Source organism: Salvelinus sp. IW2-2015, linkage group LG19, assembly GCF_002910315.2.
Source record: "Salvelinus sp. IW2-2015 linkage group LG19, ASM291031v2, whole genome shotgun sequence".
Taxonomy (NCBI): Eukaryota; Metazoa; Chordata; class Actinopteri; order Salmoniformes; family Salmonidae; genus Salvelinus; species Salvelinus sp. IW2-2015.
Window position 1 is genome coordinate 22,780,145 of NC_036859.1, and position 18,875 is coordinate 22,799,019.

General features: G+C 41.6%; 1 protein-coding gene and 1 pseudogene across 1 annotated transcript in view; both read left to right on the forward strand.

Moving 5' to 3' along the window:
• Positions 1 to 284: 284 nt before the first annotated feature.
• Positions 285 to 18,875, forward strand: part of brinp2 (bone morphogenetic protein/retinoic acid inducible neural-specific 2) — a 135,527-nt gene continuing 116,936 nt past the window's right edge. The window contains exon 1 of the mRNA XM_024010462.2: positions 285 to 970. The gene's annotated coding sequence lies outside the window, so the exon portion shown is untranslated. The remainder of the gene's footprint in view (positions 971 to 18,875) is intronic.
• LOC111979769 (uncharacterized) lies at positions 12,068 to 12,935 on the forward strand (annotated as a pseudogene).

An 18,875-nucleotide genomic window follows, 5' to 3' on the forward strand; every position in this document is an offset into this window, starting at 1 on the left:
GTATTGGGAGAAGCATTTCTCTTTCATTAGCCACGCTGTCCCTTCAGGCTTACAGAGCTCGGTCTATCCTCTCCTCTGCTTCCCCAACCCCCAGCCTACCATTTCCCCACTCTCTCTCCTCTTCTCATGTCCCTCTCCTTCCTTCCACATAGCATTATCAACCCCTCCTCCCTGTACTTTTCTCTGAGCTGAGCTCAACCAATCACGGTCTGGGAGGCGTGGCAACAAGAGTCGGTTTGACAGAGCAAAGAGATGTGTTCCTGAAAGATTTTGAGCAAGAGCAATCGTCAGTCCAGGGCTCATCCGAAGTGCTGGGCTTGAGAGTGAGTGATGACTGTAACAGGGGCAGCTGAGGCTTAGCTGTGTAGCTCACAGAAAAAGGTGTACATTGTATTTCTCTGCTTTGGTAGCAGGTGCAGGCTCTTTACTGAAGGGAGAGTTGCCTAAAAGGAAAAGAAGAGATATTTTGTGTGGATTTTATTCTGGTTCTTCTGACTGCTACACTATATATTATCATTAAGACCTGGAGGACTGGGGGACACTGGCACCTTTCACTTTTATCTTGCTGTTTCCTATTTCTGAAATCTTAGATGCATCCTTAGTTTTAAGTATTTTAGTATTTTTTGGGTGTGACTATTTTTGGTCTCAGCTGATTATCTCAAGCTAAATATACACTATATTGTTGTGGACTTGAAGTGTTATAGGGGCACCTTTGGACCCCAACTTGCAACCAACATTGACTAACTTGGCTATAGCAGTGAGAGGACAATGCCTGGATTATCCTATAATAAGCGACTCTGTAACTTGCCTGTTGGAAGCTGCAAGTGAATCAGGGACTGGAGGCTGTCGGTTAGCTGCTGGCTGCATTCCACCAGTTTGTCTGAAGACTGTAAACATCTTGACAACCTTCACTAGCTGGTAGGATACACGCACAACGAAAGATACAACAGGATCACCCTTCACACTCTGGGTGAGATGCCATTGCTATTGCTTGCCTTGCTTCTATATCAATTTGTAATGTGCTTTAGAGTGCCTGAGTATTGATGTTATTATTTGCACAGTGACCTGGCTGGTGTGTATTAGTAATAATGTTGAGTTAGTCGTCTGATTTTGTGTTTTTATCCAAAGAAGTTGTACATTTATTATCAACCTGGCTTTTTTTAACTTCAGACATTCACTTAGTTTACTCTTAAATTATCTCCTTAAATTATTACTCTGGTGTTATGATGCTGAATTATTGTCTTGTTTTATTTGTGTGCAGGTTTTTGGTTATTTAAAACAGCTCATATCAATGGGGGTGTCCCCTATAGCCTGTGACGCATGCATTTTGATGTGCATAGGCTACTATATTCAGCAGAGGGTTTGTGAATATTATGTTTTATACATGCTCCTCTGTGAATTTGCATTCAGTTCGTAAGCATCTCCAACTAGGCTTACTCAGTCCAGATCTCTCCCTGCCTTAGGCTTAGGGTACGATAATGGAGCAGAGGAGAGAGAGATTCAGGAGATTGCTGCAAAATCATTGAAAGTGCCTTCAAAACGTGAGATGCCCAGTGCTTAAACTTTCTGGTCAAGTGAGAATTCTTCAGCCAGTCATTTTAAACAAAGCTTGAGAGATTTAACAAAACCACCCCACAGCTTTGTTGTTCACTGCATGGGTTTGCCTCCTCGCTGTGTGAACCTTGGATAACTGCCTGGGCATGGTGGAAGGAAAGGAAGAGGCAGTGTGTAGGTCAGTGCTTCCCTCTTGATATAGCCATGTGTCTCAAAGTATTTGTGCTCGTCAAAGGCCACAGGCAGCACTACCACTGTAGGAGGAAAGAACTGGACACTAGTGTGAGCAATCAGTCTATTGTTTTACATATGTTCATGAATCCTCTTTGCACGTGATTTTGGCAGACTAGAATCATGCTGACATTTCAATCGGAGGGGGGTATTTAATGCAATTTTTCACCAAATATAAAGCAGCTTTCTTTTTATCTAATCCGTTGAGGAAAATGTGTAAGCTGCTTCAGTGTATTTTTTAAGCTGTTGGTTCTGGGCGACTAAGCTGTTGGTTCTGTGCAATTCGTATTTGAATAGCGGATTCCTGGTGTTTGATTGTTATAAGTATTTATAAACAGTGATGAAATAAGTCTGTCTCTCCAATTTCTTTTATTTGGTATTTTATTCACTAAGGGTTGGGATATGGGCATTGTTGAGAACATAAATATACAATGTTATCAAAATGAACACATTTACGCGAAAAATATTCCTTGTTTCTTTACAACAAAGTGTCTCTGAGGGAGGTTGTCTGTCTTGTCCTCTATTTCCTGCCTGCTTTTATTGAACATCAGATGTACATGAATATCAGGGGCTTGCTACAGTAAGTAGTTACAACTAGTCTGCTTTTTAAAATTCCCTGTGGAGAGAGAGACTTTTAGCTGCTCACCACCCTCGTCTTCCAGCAGTTGGGAAGGGAGAAGCAGATTCTTGACAGTTTTACTGCTTTTTCTCACCTACAGAGGGAGCATAGTACCACACAACGTTTAGCTGATCTGCCTCCAGCACAAAGCTATTCTTGAGCTCATTCTTTTTTTAAATGCGGTCTGAAACATGTATGATGCTTGGCTGAACTCTCTTAGAGAATGATAAAGAGGATTTTTAGAACGGGACATGTGCAATGTTTATAAGTAAATGCATTGATCTCAATTATTGAACATTATCACAGCAGAGATTCATTTGACTTGACATCCAAACCAAATTCATTGATTTTCAATGTTACTGTCAGCGGAGATTTAATCCCTCTGAGCCGTACAGGTTATGCTGCAGAAATGTACCATTTGTACTATCTTGACCCAGTTTAATGTTATTTTTTATTTGCAGCACTCTTTGGTGCACCATGAAGCAAGTTATCTAACTACAGTAGGCTATGTGAGTAGATGGGATACCACATGACGTGTGTGTGTGTGTGTGTGCATGCGTGCGGTAAAAATGTAGTGCTCCTAAATGAATAAAACATTCATCAGTAGCCAAGGCAAACTCAATACAGTATATGCCTAGGCCTAGCAGTAGTACAGCTGGATTTTCATTTGGAGATCTTATTTCCCAGATCGAAGCTGCTGATTCAAAGTGGACTGGAATGGAACCAGTCTCTTGATGTGTCCGAAATGGCACCCTATTCCCTTTGGGGTCAAAAGTAGTGCATTATAACAGGAATAGGGTGCCATTTCTCTCTGTAGTAGAACCATATCAGCACAGCAAAATCACTTGCCAAGAACATCTGTGCGGACATGATAATAGTCTTCCCCACCTTTTAGCAATCATTTGTGCCCAGGGAAGTTTGGGTCATTGATTACATTTCCATAATTGAGATTGAAGGATGGCGAGCTGTAGAAAATGAGATGGACAGAAGAGAGGAGAAACTTGGGCTGATCTCAACGAGTAGGGCCATTGTACACCAACTCTGTTCCACAAAGAGTGAAACATATACTATCTTATACCCAAATATATGGCACAGTTAGGAGAGAGTGTCAATCATTCTAATTTATTCATTGATGAGGAATTTTTCCATCTGAATTTTTCCCCCTTATTATTGCTTATGCAGCCTGCTAAGTTAAAAATCATAATTTGTTTGACTGGTTTGCATGTTTAATTAAATGTTAAATTCACAAGTTGAATTACCAAGCCTTCCCCTAATAACCTCTCTCTCCATTTCCTGACTTTCACAGAGAGAGCTCCCTTTTAACTTACTCATTCATGCATGCAGTGTAGAAAGCATGCATGTCAATACGAGTTCAGAGCTGACTGAGGACTTTGGAGTAGAATATATATGCATTTTTTACCCGTAGATAAAATGGTGTGCAGTGAAAGTATAAAACTCAAGTGTGTTTTAATCATTTGAAAGTGAAAATGGCTGACAGGCTTTTGATGTCGATCAATCAATCTTGGTTAATTATTAAAGCACTCAAGACAAAAACAATGCCAGACTGATACAACAGAAAATCTAATTGAAATTCATTTTTGAAGGACTGGAATATGCAATGGATGTAGTAGCACTGCATATTCTATACCAGGGGTCTCCAACAGGTCTCCAACAGCTACCAGTAGCTTGCAGCCCACATTTGAGCAGTAACTCGCCAAACAATTCTGAAAGGACATGCAATTATTCATATTTTCCACCGCAAACTGTCATAAACAAATCTAAAAGTATCAGAAACTACTAGCTACTATCTAATTAACGGAACATTGACATTACCCCACCTTGGTTAGCCACTATGAGCTTAAAAAGCTAAATCTAACACAATATCTGCCAATTAATTTCCAGTATATATTGCCCCCGTTTGTGTGTGTGTTTGTCTATCACTCCGTGTGTAGCCAGTTGTGATAACCGCATGTGAGTTGACAGAAATACTTTCCCCAAAACCTTCTCAATTAAATCTTAACTGCAAAGTAGGCTTACCTGGCAGATGTATATCATGAGTAAGTATATAATTTGTATCTATTATTAGTTATTTGCTAACTTTTCTATGAAATGAGCAGCATCAGTACAGAACCATCCTAGACCGGCACATTAGACAGCATATTCCTCACAAGCTAGATTATCAATTAAAGGGCCAGATGCAGAATTAAAGGGGAATTACACTCAAATCTAAATTTGTTTGTTTTCTTCCAGACCTACAAAAATTGCCTTCTGATTTAAGCATTGACATGGACTCTCAGAACATCCCATTAAATGTTTTCTCTATGAACAATTGCAATTTTGAGAGTGAAAAACAATGAAGCTAAAACCAGGAAAAATAAAACTGAGAACATAATTTAGGAAAATATAAAACAGAATTTGGAGGGGAAAATCACATATTTTATAGAGTTGTTTATTAACCATTATTCTACCAGGTATATTGACAGAAAACTGCTTTCTCCTGTGCACCAAGGACCTGGGGAAGACTTGCAGGGGAGAAGAGAAGAATGTTCCTATTTGAAAGCTAGAAAAAAATTGTAGCTCACAACATGTTTCTTTTTTTTAAAGTAGCTCTCATGCTAGGAAAGGTTGGAGAGGTTCCAGTCCTTGAAAAATGTATCAAATTATTTTTACAAATGAGTGAAACAAAGGACAGTATTTTGGGTAAGAAATTGGAAACTGAAATTAATCAGCACTCTATAACACAAGCTACTTATAAAGGATGCCTTTGCAATTGTGCCAAAAACTTGGATTTGTCTGTGCGTGTTGGAACATACAGTACACTCAATGGTTGACTGTTTCATAGCTGAGGCTCAATAGAGCCTCTGTTTGCATCCCAAATGGCATCCTATTCCCTAGATTGTGCTCTACTTTTGACCAAAGCCCTGTGAACCCTGGTGAAAGGTATTGCACTATATAGGGAATAAGGTGCCATTTGAGATGCAGCCTCTGAGTTGTGACAGCAGGCTATTCATTTGAGACAGTTTGCTATAGAAGGAAAATAATCCTGCAGCAACAGGAAATGTGGATTATAATTAATGGACATTTTTGTAGGGGTTTATTTAAAAAATGAATGAGTGAATATCAAGTATGACATTTTTACACATTTCAGAAGACTTAAATTCAAATATATTACAAGTTTTAAATGTCCTGCATTGCAGAAATGTTATCCTGCAACACAGGGTGATCAGATTAAGATCCTACATCAGGATGTTTCAGGGTCACTGAAGAGACTAGCTAAGCATCCTTAGCTCCATGACAAGAAAAACACAATTGAGGTGACTGTACTGTATAAAGGSTAACCCTGAGCAAGGCCTTAAAGTCAAGTTACAGTATGGTTCAAGTAGGAAATTCATGTTTATACAATTTTATACTGGGTGCACTCATTAGACACACTTCAGCAGTAATCAATCTGATTTAAAAGATGGGAAATTCCAACTCAAGAGGAGTTCTCATTCATGTGGAAAAGGGTAGTAGCAGTAATGCTAAATTAGATACAAGTTCATGGCCTTTGTTATCACACTGTATCTAGATTATGTAATAAAGCAGTACATTCTGGGAGATGATGTGGAAGCCCTTTGATCGTATGAGGGTTTAATGCAGGGCAAGGTAACTAGATTCAACCGCAGGCCAAATCTTTTTAGGAGCGGATGGTCGGGGGGTCGGAAAATAAGTCAGTTGTACACTTTTTAAATTGACCACAAGAAATTGTATTTGAAAATAACAATAATTTCATACCTTGATTAAATTGAAATACAATCACTTATGTCTCTTTTTGTTATTAGTAGGAATACTTCCTAATTTTTTATTTTTTTTTGCTGAATTCCTGGTAATTTGACAGTATTTTTTTGACCCAAAACTAAAATTCCCAAAATATATCTCTATTTTTGTTTTACTAAAAACAGGCCGCCTGCAGACGACCATTGCTTTAATGAGTCAAACCTCTTGTTCTGCAAGGTGTTCTTCTCTTCTTATTATGAATTACAGAAAGGAAAAGTTCCCAATGTTATTGCAACCAGCATATAAAGGTTGATATCATTTTTACAGTATAATGTATGCCCCAAGATAATTTTTTTATGTCAACAAATACAGTGGCTGTGGTATGTTGTGTAGATCCTTAGGCCATATAGTTTGAATCCAAGCACAGTGGCGGTGGATCCTAGTTTTATTGGGTTCTACTAAAGCCTATAAAATATCTGCTGTTGGACGAAAGACAAGATTTGTGTAATATAAACAGGCTACAATGCTGATAAAGATGGCACGTTTAGTGTCTTGAAAAAAAACAACTGTTTAAATACCACCAATAACTTTTTTGTCAGCCTTTAATGTTTAATGGTGAGGTTCAAGATGGCATCAATCATAAAAACGTGGAAATTCCAGATTATCCTGGTCAAGGGTCCGTGGCGAAAAATGATTTATTGGACAAGGAGTCAAGGATCAGAAGAGACCAGGCAGCAACCAGGGATCTGTCCCAAATGGCACCCTGTTCCCTACAACCAGAACCCTATTGGCCCTTGTCAAAAGTAGTGCATTATATAGAGAATATTGTGTCATTTGGGACACAGGCTTAGGTGGCGACCCGGGATACAGTTGATTCATGCTGCAGCTGGGCACAGGTGGAGGTTCCACCAATCAGCCCCAACAGCAGGCTTCTTTCACTGCATTTTAATTGAGTACTAAGAGGATGCCAGCCATCGTGGACCTCAAGCTGTAAGCCATTACAGTTGGCGGCAGGGTCTGATGGCCCACAGATTGACTTGATTTTGATTGTCCAAGCGAGTGAGGAAGATCTGTCCCAAGCGGAATTTACTGAATATTATGATTTCCAGTAGATGATAATAACGAATAACTGTAATTCTGAGTAAATGCTTGAAAGTATGTGGACCAGAATGCTAGGTCCAAAAATGTACCTTCATTATTTGACCTAGCCAGAATGTGGACATTTTGTTCTTCTGTAAGTGCAGTCCTTTTCCCCATCGCAATTTGAAGCAGGGGACTGGCTATTGTCATCCATTACCACATACAATATGACTGAGTGAGAGTACGGAGAACTGGGCTGCTATGCTCTAGGTATTAGGAATTAGAACAGTACTGCATCAGCTCCATATCAAGCTTTCATGCTCCTCTCCCAGTTCTCCCACCACCCTTGTTCTCAAACAATGATGTATATAAACTATGGATTGCTGATGCTATGTATTGGCCAATGAGAGGCTTTGAAGCCACCGGTCAGCCATATTGGCACTGCCCAGTAGGAGCATTCTCCATAGAAATGAATGCAATTGTACAGTATTTTAATTAAATGTTTCAAGGACAAAATTACATGTATTTAAAGGGAAATAATAATAATCATAATCATCATCTCTAGCACCACCCCACACGTAAAAAAGAGGAAGATAAGTGTTTCCAATGAAATCGTCAACCAATTAGTAGGCAATGCCTACTCACAATTGTTAAAAATCACACTCTACACACCGATGATGTTCCTCTTTTTTGCTGGAGATGATGAATATGATTTGCTAATATAACAGCCTCCTTTCTTCTGGGAAGGCTTTCCACTAGATGTTGGAACATTGCTGCAGGGACTTGATTCCATTCAGCCACAAGCATTAGGGAGGTCGGTCACTGATGTTGGGCGATTAGGCCTGTCTCGCAGTCGGCGTTCCAATTTATCCCAAAGGTGTTTGATGGGGTTGAGGTCAGAGCTCTGTGCAGGCCAGTCAAGTTCTTCCACACCGATCTCGACACACCATTTTTGTATGGACCTCGCTTTGTGCATGGGGACATTGTCATGATGAAACAGCAAAGGGCCTTCCCCAAACTGTTGCCAAAAAGTTGGAAGCACAGAATCGTCTAAAATGTCATTGTATGCTGTAGCGTTAAGATTTCCTTTCACTGTAACTAAGGGGCCGAACCCGCACCATGAAAAACAGCCCCAGACCATTCCTCCTCCACCAAACTTTACAGTTGGCACTATGCATTTGGGCAGGTAGCGTTCTCCTGGTATCCGCCAAACCCGGATTCGTCAGCTGGACCGCCACAGGAAAGGAAGACCCAGAGTTACCTTTGCTGCAGAGGATTTGTTAATTAGAGTTAAACCTCTTAAGGATCCGCCCCTTTTCTTCAATTTTCACCCAAAATGACATATCCAAATCTAACTGCCTGTAGCTCAGGACCTGAAGCAAGGATATGCATATTCTTGATACCATTTGAAAGGAAACACTTTGAAGTTTGTGGAAATGTGAAATTAATGTAGGAGAATATAACACATAAGATCTGATGTGCCATCATATTTAAATGCAAGAGAAAGGCCATAATATATTATTCCAGCCTTGGCACAATTTAGATTTTGGCCACTAGATGGCAGCAGTGTATGTACAACATTTTAGACTGATCCAATGAACCATTGCTTTTCTGTTCAACATTTTGTATCAAGAATGCCCAAATGTTCCTAATTGGTTTATTAACAACTTTTCAAATTCATAACTGTGCACGCTCCTCAAACAATAGCATGGTATTCTTTCACTGTAATAGCTACTGTAAATTAGACAGTGCAGTTAGATTAACAAGATTTGAAGCTTTCTGCCAATCTCAGATATGTCTATGTCCTGGGAAATGTTCTTGTTACTTACAACCTTATGCTAATCGCATTAGCCTACGTTAGCTCAACTGTCCCGCAGGGGACCCAGTGATCCTGTGGAGGTTTAACTGCACCTCAGATTGCAGCCCAAATAAATGCCTTACAAAGTTCAAGTGACAGACACATCTCAACATCAACTGTTCAGAGGAGACTGTGTCAATCAGGCCTTCATGGTTGAATTACTGCAAAGAAACCACTACTAAAGGACACTAATAAAAAGAAGAGACTTGCTTGAGCCAAGACAAACGAGCAATGGACATTAGACCGATGTAAATTTGTCATTTTTTGGGGGGGTGGTTTGTGAGATGCAGAGTAGGTGAACGGATGATCTCTGGTTCTCATCATGAAGCATGGAGGTGTGATGGTGTGGGGGTGCTTTGCTGGTGACACTGTCCGTGATTAATATGGAACTTAAGGCACACTTAACCAGCATGGCTACCACAGCATTCTGCAGCGATACGCCATCCCATCTGCCTTGCGCTTAGTGGGACTATCATTTCTTTTTCAACAGGACAATGACCCAACACACCTCCAGGCTGTGAAAGGGCTATTTGACCAAGAAGGAGAGTGATGGAGTGCTGCATCAGATGACCTGGCCTTAACAATCACTCGACTTCAACCCACTTGAAGATGTATTTATTTATTTAACCTTTATTTAACCAGGTAGGCTAGTTGAGAACAAGTTCTCATTTGCAACTGCGACCTGGCCAAGATAAAGCATAGCAATTTGACACATACAACACAGAGTTACACATGGAATAAACAAAACATACAGTCAATAATACAGTAGAAAACAAAAGGTCTATATACAGTGAGTGCAAATGAGGTAAGATAAGGGAGTTAAGGCAATAAATAGGCCATGGCGTCGAAGTAATTACAATATAGCAATTAAACACTGGAATGGTAAATGTGCAGAAGATGAATGTGCAAGTAGAGATACTGGGGTGCAAAGGAGCAATATAAATAAATACAGTATGGGGATGAGGTAGGTAGATAGATGGGCTGTTTACAGATGGGCTATATACAGGTGCAGTGATCTGTGAGCTGCTCTGACAGCTGGTGCTTAAAGCTAGTGAGGGAGACATGAGTCTCCAGCTTCAGAGATTTTTGCAGTTCGTTCCAGTCATTGGCAGCAGAGAACTGGAAGGAAAGGCGACCAAAGGAGGAATTGGCTTTGGGGGTGACCAGTGAGATATACCTGCAGGAGCGCGTGCTATGAGTGAGTGCTGCTATGGTGACCAGTGAGCTGAGATAAGGCGGGGCTTTACCTAGCAGAGACTTGTAGATAACCTGTAGCCAGTGGTTGCGACTGAGATGAAGCGAGGGCCAACCATCGAGAGCGTACAGGTCGCAATGGTGGGTAGTGTATGGGGCTTTGGTGACAAAACGGATGGCACTGTGATAGACCGCATCCAGTTGTTGAGTAGAGTGTTGGAGGCTATTTTATAGATAACATCACTGAAGTCGAGGATCGGTAGGATGGTCAGTTTTACGAGGGTATGTTGGCAGCATGAGTGAAGGATGCTTTGTTGCGATATAGGAAGCCGATTCTATATTAATTTTGGATTGGAGATGCTTAATGTGAGTCTGGAAGGAGAGTTTACAATCTAACCAGACACCTAGGTATTTGTAGTTGTCCACGTATTCTAAGTCAGAGTAGTGATTCTGGACGGGCGAGCAGGTGCGGGCAGTGATCGGTTGAATAGCATGCATTTAGTTTTACTTGTGTTAAGAGCAGTTGGAGGCCACGGAAGGAGAGTTGTTATGCCATTGAAGCTCGTCTGGAGTTAGTTAACACAGTGTCCAAAGAGGGGCCAGAAGTATACAGAATGGTGTCGTCTGCGTAGAGGTGTATCAGAGAATCACCAGCAGCAAGAGCAACATCATTGATGTATACAGAGAAGGGAGTCGGCCCAAGGATTGAACCCTGTGGCACCCCCATAGAGACTGCAGAGGTCCGGACAACAAGCCCTCCGATTTGACACACTGAACTCTCTCAGAGAAGTAGTCGTAAACTAGACGAGGCAATAAGTTGAGAAACCAAGGCTGTCGAGTCTGCCAATAAGAATGTGGTGATTGACAGAGTCGAAAGCCTTGGCCAGGTCGATGAATACGGCTGCACAGTAATGTCTCTTATCATGGCGGTTATGATGTCGTTTAGGACCTTGAGCGTGGCTGGGGTGCACCCATGACCAGCTCTGAAACCAGATTGCATAGCGGAGAAGGTACGGTGGGATTCGAAATGGTCGGTAATCTGTTTGTTGACTTGGCTTCGAAGACCTTACAAAGACAGGGTAGGATAGATATAGGTCTGTAGCAGTTTGGGTCTAGAGTGTCACCCCCTTTGGAGAGGGGGATGACCGCGCAGCTTTCAATCTTTGGGAATCTCAGACGATACGAAAGAAGAGTTGAACAGGCTAGTAATAGATGGTTGGGATGAGTTGGACCGCAGAGTAAAGGAAAAGCAGCCAACAAGTGCTCAGCATATGTGGGTACACTGTCATCAAGGCAACGGGTGGCTTCTATGAAGAATTCAAAATCTAAAATATATTTTGATTTGCCTACCACTATTTTGGTTACTACATGATTCCATGTGTTGTTTCATAGTTTTGATGTCTTCACTATTATTCTACAATGTAGAAAATAGTGAAAATAAAGAAAAACCCTTGAATGAGTAGGTGCGTCCAAACTTTTGACTGGTACTGTATATATAAACTCAGCAAAAAAAGAAACAACCCTTTTTCAGGATCCTACTTTTCAAAGAAAATTTGTAAAAATCCAAATAACTTAACAGATCTTCATTGTGAAGGGTTTTAACACTCTTTCCAATGCTTGTTCAATGAACCATAAACAATTAATGAACATGCACCTGTGGAACGGCCGTTAAGACACTAACAGCTTACAGACGGTAGGCAATTCAGGTCACAGTTATGAAAACCTAGGACACTAAAGAGGCCTTTCTACTGACTCCGAAAAACACAAAAAGAAAGATGCCCAGGGTCCCTGCTGATCTGCGTGAACGTGCCGCAGATATGTTGCAAGGAGGCTTGAGGATTCCAGATGTGGCATCGGCAATTCATTGCAATGTCCGTACTGTGAGACGCCTACGACAGTGCTACAGGGAGACAGGACAGACAGCTGATCGTCCTCGCAGTGGCAGACCACGTGTAACAACACCTGAACAGGATTGGTACATCCGAACGTCACACCTGCGGGACAGGTACAGGATGGCAACAACAACTGCCCGAGTTACACCAGGAATGCACAATCCCTCCATCAGTGCTCAGACTGTCCGCAATAGGCTGAGAGAGGCTGGACTGAGGGCTTGTAGGCCTGTTGTAAGGCAGGTCCTCACCAGACATCACAGACAACACCGCCGCCTATGGGCATAAACCCACCGTCGCTGGACCAGACAGGACTGGCAAAAAGTGTTCTTCACTGACGAGTCGCGGTTTTGTCTCACCAGGGGTGATGGTCGGATTCGTGTTTATCGTCGAAGGAATGAGCATTACACCTAGGCCTGTACTCTGGAGCGGGATTGATTTGGAGGTGGGGGGTCCATCATGTTCTGGGGCGGTGTGTCACAGCATCATTGGACTGAGCTTGTTGTCCATGCAGGCAATCTCAACGTTGTGCGTTCGAGGGAAGATATCCTCCTCCCTCATGTGGTACCCTTCCTGCAGGCTCATCCTGACATGACCCTCCAGCATGACAATGCCATCACGCACAGAACGAGCATTATGGCAAATTTCCTGCAAGACAGGAATGTCAGTGTTCTGCCATGGCCAGCGAAGAGCCCGGATCTCAATCCCATTGAGCACGTCTGGGACCTGTTGGATCGGAGGGTGAGGGCTAGGGCCATTCTCCCCAGAAATGTCCGGGAACATGCAGCTGCCTTGGTGGAAGAGTGGGGTAACATTTCACAGCAAGAACTGGCAAATCTGGTGCAGTCAATGAGGAGGAGATACACTGCAGTACTTAATGCAGCTGGTGGCCACACCAGATACTGACTGATACTTTTGATTTTAACCCTCCTTTGTTCAGGGACACATTGTTCCATTTCTGTTAGTCACATGTCTGTGGAACCTGTTCAGTTTATGTCTCAGTTGTTGAATCTTGTTATGCTGGAAATAAACGCAGTTGACAGTGAGAGGACATTTCTTTTTTTGCTGAGTTTATGTATGTGTATATACAGTGGGGAGAACAAGTATTTGATACACTGCCGATTTTGCAGGTTTTCCTACTTACAAAGCATGTAGAGGTCTGTAATTTTTATCATAGGTACACTTCAACTGTGAGAGAGCGGAATCGTAAACAAAAATCCCAGGACCAAACAACATTGTATGATTTAAGATACATTTAATTGCATTTATTCATGACTATAGTATTTGGATACATCAGAAAAGCAGAACTAACCCTATTGGTACAGAACCTTTGTTGCAATTACAGAGGATCATAAGGTTTCCTGTCCTCAGTGTTGCGAAGGGTGCACACACTGAGCAGGGAGTGGGGTTATGTGCCCAACATCTCCAGTAGCTATACACTTCATCTAGAGATCCTTCAGTTTCGAGCACTGAGCAATACGGGCTTTTCAGCGTCTCACATAATTTACTATTGGGTGTTCGGCGGAGAATGGCTAGGGCGGCACTCGCGGACCTTGAGAATGCTTCCTTACGGAAACCACTGCCTTGATGATTGCCCTGGCATAGTGAATATATATCGGGTCGTTGTCATGCTGAAAAGAAGCGCCAGGGGACAAACCCAAATCTTCAATGCATAACTTAAACTGACTGTGTGAGGAGAGGTTGTTGCCAAGATCTCGGCGGAGAGTACATAGGCCCCATCCTCCGTGCGCCGCGTGCAAATACGGTGCAGGTGGTGCCTAAGAAACAACACTTATGCAGCGAACAGAGGCGCATGCCCCCCAAAGAATGATTGTGTTTCCAGCGCGTACACATTCCGGTGGTTCGACGTATAGGACAATGGTTGAATTCTCTGGGGTTGTCATCAAAATCCTTCTCCGTTCAACCTCCTCTAAACGACGGGCAGTAGGAGTTTATAGACGCGAAAAGCGTCTAATTTTATCTAAGCGTCAATCAGACCACGATTGACCATATTCCCATTCAATACTCCTCATGGATCAAGCGCCAAGATGTGCAATAAGAAGGCAAAGCTTCAAGAGACAGTGCAACTGGCCCACAAATGCGCGGGCTTCGAGCAGAGAGACCTATGTGCACTGCAGGATATTTTAAACCATGGACGGCTAGTGATGTACATAATGAATTTCTTTACCGGACTGTGAAGGCCCAGCTGCTCTTCGACGGGGTAACGGAGTGTGAGCCGAGGTCCTGCCGGTGTAAGAAGCTTGGGACCTGACCATCTTCAACCTTCCTCCCGATCATTGAATCTGCCCACCAGATGGAAAAAAGATCTTGCATGTTGAGCGCGCCAGACCGAGAAGATAGCATTGACCGTCATCTATAACCAAATCTTCCATTCTAAATAATGCGCCAAACAGGTTGTTGCCGTATACACAGAACTGCTATGCCTGAGTTTCCCTATAGTCCGCAGTCGCCTTTGCAGGTCGTTAGCGAGATAATATATAGATCCCGTATGATTCCAATTTCACAGTCTTCTCTGGTCTAATTGTCATTGTGGAAGCCGTAATCCGAATCTGTTTTGAGTGTGATGTGTGGACACCAATGGTTCTGTTATACATCAGTGAACGTAGTTGGCAAACAGTGCATAATAAATACAGTAATGAGTGAGGAGAACAAGAGAACGGCTTGGTTCTGTTAGAACAAAAGAAAATACTCAACAGTGTCTGTGAGAAGCTGGAATTTTTTACTGGTTTGTAGTTGTGATCAAAACTTATGCATAAATATGGCTATAGATGAGAATATTACTGTAAACTCATTATCCATGAGGTGGGATTATAATTCTGGGATTTTTGTTTTAGATTCCGTCTCTCACAGTTGAAGTGTACCTATGATAGAAATTACAGACCTCTACATGCTTTGTAAGTAGGAAAACCTGCAAAATCGGCAGTGTATCAAATACTTGTTCTCCCCACTGTATGTGTGTGTATGTTTAACTCATATTAAACCATTTAAAAGTATGCATTAAGGTGTCAGTAATATAAAAAAAGTGGCAAAAACGAATATAGACATTAATAAATGCATTTCTATAGCTTGTAAAATATTTTTTACAACGGTGGGGGAGCGCTAAGATGGTGTGACTTAATTTAGTGTACATATAAATCATTGGTGTCCACACCTCCAAGATGGATGGTTGTTGTAAGCCAAGCCCCTGTATTTCACTTGGGTCCAATGACCTTTTCACGTTGTACAGGGACTTGTATTACCTATCGATCAACTCCTGACCAGTCTATCTCTGTGGGGATGGTGTGTATATACTGAATATTTCCTTTCTTGACAAGAAAAACGAGTGGTGATCCTTTCTCTGAATGAAGCCAATTGGAAAAGGAAATGTATAAGTTAATATAAGGTGTTAGGAGTTATGGTTTCTCAGAATTCATATATTTTCTGATTTTATTTTCTCACCTGCTTTTATGTTTTTCAAATCAAATTTTACTCACGTACACATTGCTAGATATTACGCCATTGTTGGAGCCATTGTTGGAGCTAGCAACACATATACATACAGTATTAAGTAGATATTATTGCGTGTGTATCAAAATGCTTCCGTTCCTAGCTCCAACAGTGCATTCATTTTTATTTATTTTATTTTTTTGTCATGAAGTCAGAAACGGAAGCAATAGGAATAATAAATTGACATACACCTTAGCCAAATACATTTAAAGTCAGTTTTTCACAATTCCTTACATTTAATCCCAGTAAAAATTCTCTGTCTTAGGTCAGATAGGATCACCACTTTATTTTAAGAATGTAAAATGTCACAATAATAGTAGAGAGAATTATTTKTTTCAGATTTTATTTCTTTCATCACATTCCCAGTGGGTCAGACGTTTGCATACACTCAATTAGTATTTGGTAGCATTGCCTTTAAATTGTTTAACTTGGGTCAAATGTTTTGGGTAGCCTTCCACAAGGTTCCCACAATAAGTTGGGTGAATTTTGGCCCATTCCTCCTGACAGAGCTGGTGTAACTGAGTCAGGTTTGTAGGCCTCCTTGCTCGCACACACTTTTTCAGTTCTGCCTGGCGAGAATGAAGTGACAATGGCTGGGTCTTGTTCCACCGCTATCTGCTTAGGGGATCAGCTGAACTGCCCCCCAGTCTAAAATTGGCCCCCATTCTTCTCTTCTATCCCAGCCAACAACCAACCATGCAGCAAAGGAACCTCACGGTCCACGGAAATGAACTGTGACTTTTGAAGAGGAGTTTCGGCCTTGATGTCCTGGAGTTAATCAGTTTCATGGGAATAATAACAGGTTCTTGTCCCCCAGTTTTTTATTAATTTTTTATTTAACTAAGATGCAGCAATTTGTGAACGAGCGTAGAGCCTCGGCTACCTGTTAGCTGTATCTGGGAAGGGATAAACTTGTCAGCTTGACTCTCTGAAAGGCCTCCTGTAGTCCCTGTTTGAATAGTCAATCAAACTTGACAATCAACCTTGTGTGCCACAGGCCCGCCTGCTGAGTTTGTATTTGAACACGATGGCTAAGTAAAGGGGACGTGTGCAAAAAGTGGGTCAGTGGTGTAGTGAGAGGGCTAAAGTGTGCGCGAAACTTTTTGTTGATTGGTTCCTCCCTGTTCACGGTTCCCTTTTCCCAATTGTATGGTTCCATTTGATGTTTTATTCTGTCAGCAGTTGATCATCTCTATCAGTTGGGATTTGTCGGGTCCTCTAAAGCTCTATTCGGACTAGGGATACGAGTTTTTTACTGGGGGAGCTCAGGGTAATTGTACATTATGTGCAACAAAAGAGACAGCAGCAAATCACCATCCATTTTAAGTCCCGTCGAATCCTCGCCATTCAGTCAATTTGTTAGCTTGGTAGGAAGGTTATTTAAATCCCAGCCTTAAAACCGTAGACTGTTTTTCGGCCAATGAACTCCGATGTCCGTCTGATACTACTGTATCCTGTGCAAATCGTCATTCCTGTGTTTTGGAGGGATATTGGCAGAGTTTACCATGTGCTGCATCCCAGTGTGGTACGAAACATCGGGGAACAAATTGATCGCTTAACACAAAGTGGCCATGCCCTTAGTCACAGATTGAATTATCTGTTTTGGTCATATCAAGCTTCCAAGTGCCAGTTAAAAAAAAAGATGAAGTGGACGATATTGTGCCCATGAACGTTATAACAATTGCCAAACTCGTCAGGTTAACTAATGTTGTGGCAAGGTGCAATTAGGCCAATATCAGGCTATCCCTAATGAGCATTGAAATAGTTCTTCAGCACCCTAGAAGAATCGCTCCACGGCCTTCTTTCCATAATGGTCAATTGCGTAATGAGGGGAGAGTAAAATGGTGTTTACAGGGGCAAAGTGTTTTAAAACAAATCCAGTCCTAATGTCGCTGGAAAAACGGACCATGCCGGGGTAACTAATTAGCAGTAACCGACGTTTCTAGTAGTAAATGCCTAGTTACTAGTACTAACTACTAGCTATCTGAGCGTTGTCTAGTTGTTGAATAACGGTTTAAAACTATATATATAGTAACTGTGTATATATAATATATATATATGTGTTTTGTGACGTGTTATATAGCAGTGGGGGAACAAGTATTTTGATAACACTGCCGATTTTGCAGGGTTTTCCTACTTGACAAAGCATGTAATGGGCCAAAACTCCCTGCTGCAAGGTTGTGTGAGGACCTGGGTCTAAGGAACTACAGGAAACGTATGATCTCTGTAATTGCAAACAAAGGTTTTTCTTGTAACCAATATTAAAGTTCCTGCTTTTCTGATCGTATCAAAATACTTATGTCATGCAATAAAATGCAAATGAATTACTTAAAAATCATACAATGTGATTTTTCTGGATTTTTGTTTTAGATTCCGTCTCTCACAGTTGAAGTGTACCTATGATAAATTACAGACCTCTACATGCTTTGTAAGTAGGAAAACCTGTATTTGTTCTCGAGTCTCGTGCCACGTGTACTATTACATACACGTGACCGTACAACATAATAAATATCATACTATACTTAAAATAAAGTGGTGGATTCCTAACTGACCTAAAGACAGTAAATCTTTGCTGACCCACTGGGATGGTGGATGAACAGAAATAAAAGCTGAAATAAATCAAGTCATTCTCTCTACTATTATTGGCAGAAATTTCATCCTAACTGACGCAAGAAAGACAGGGCAATTTTTACTGAGGCATTAAAAATGTCAGGAATTGTGAAAAACTGGAGGTTTAATGTAATATCCTGGCTAAGGTGTATGTAAACTTTCGAAACTGTATCGTCACGTTACATACATACACCACACATGTACGTACGGTATAATTACAGTTGAAGTTGGGAAGTTTACATACACATTAGCCAAAATACAATTTAACTCAGTTTTTAAGTAAAGATTGCATCTCACCACACACACACCACCACCCCTTGTTTTCACACACACCGTGTACAGCCGAGCTCACACACACAGGACTCGATCCTCCTTGTCATCAGGCGCGTTCTACAACGCCTCCACAATAAATGTCAGCGCGCTGAATCTCGTCGCGCCCCCATACTTCACTCACCGCCTCCTCGAACAGACGCATGGTTGTACTGAGGTCCAGCGTTGTAGGCTCGCTTGCTCGCACCGACGAAGCTTTTCAGGTTCTGCCCGCAGACTTTTGCTAGTGGGATTGAGGTCAGGGCTT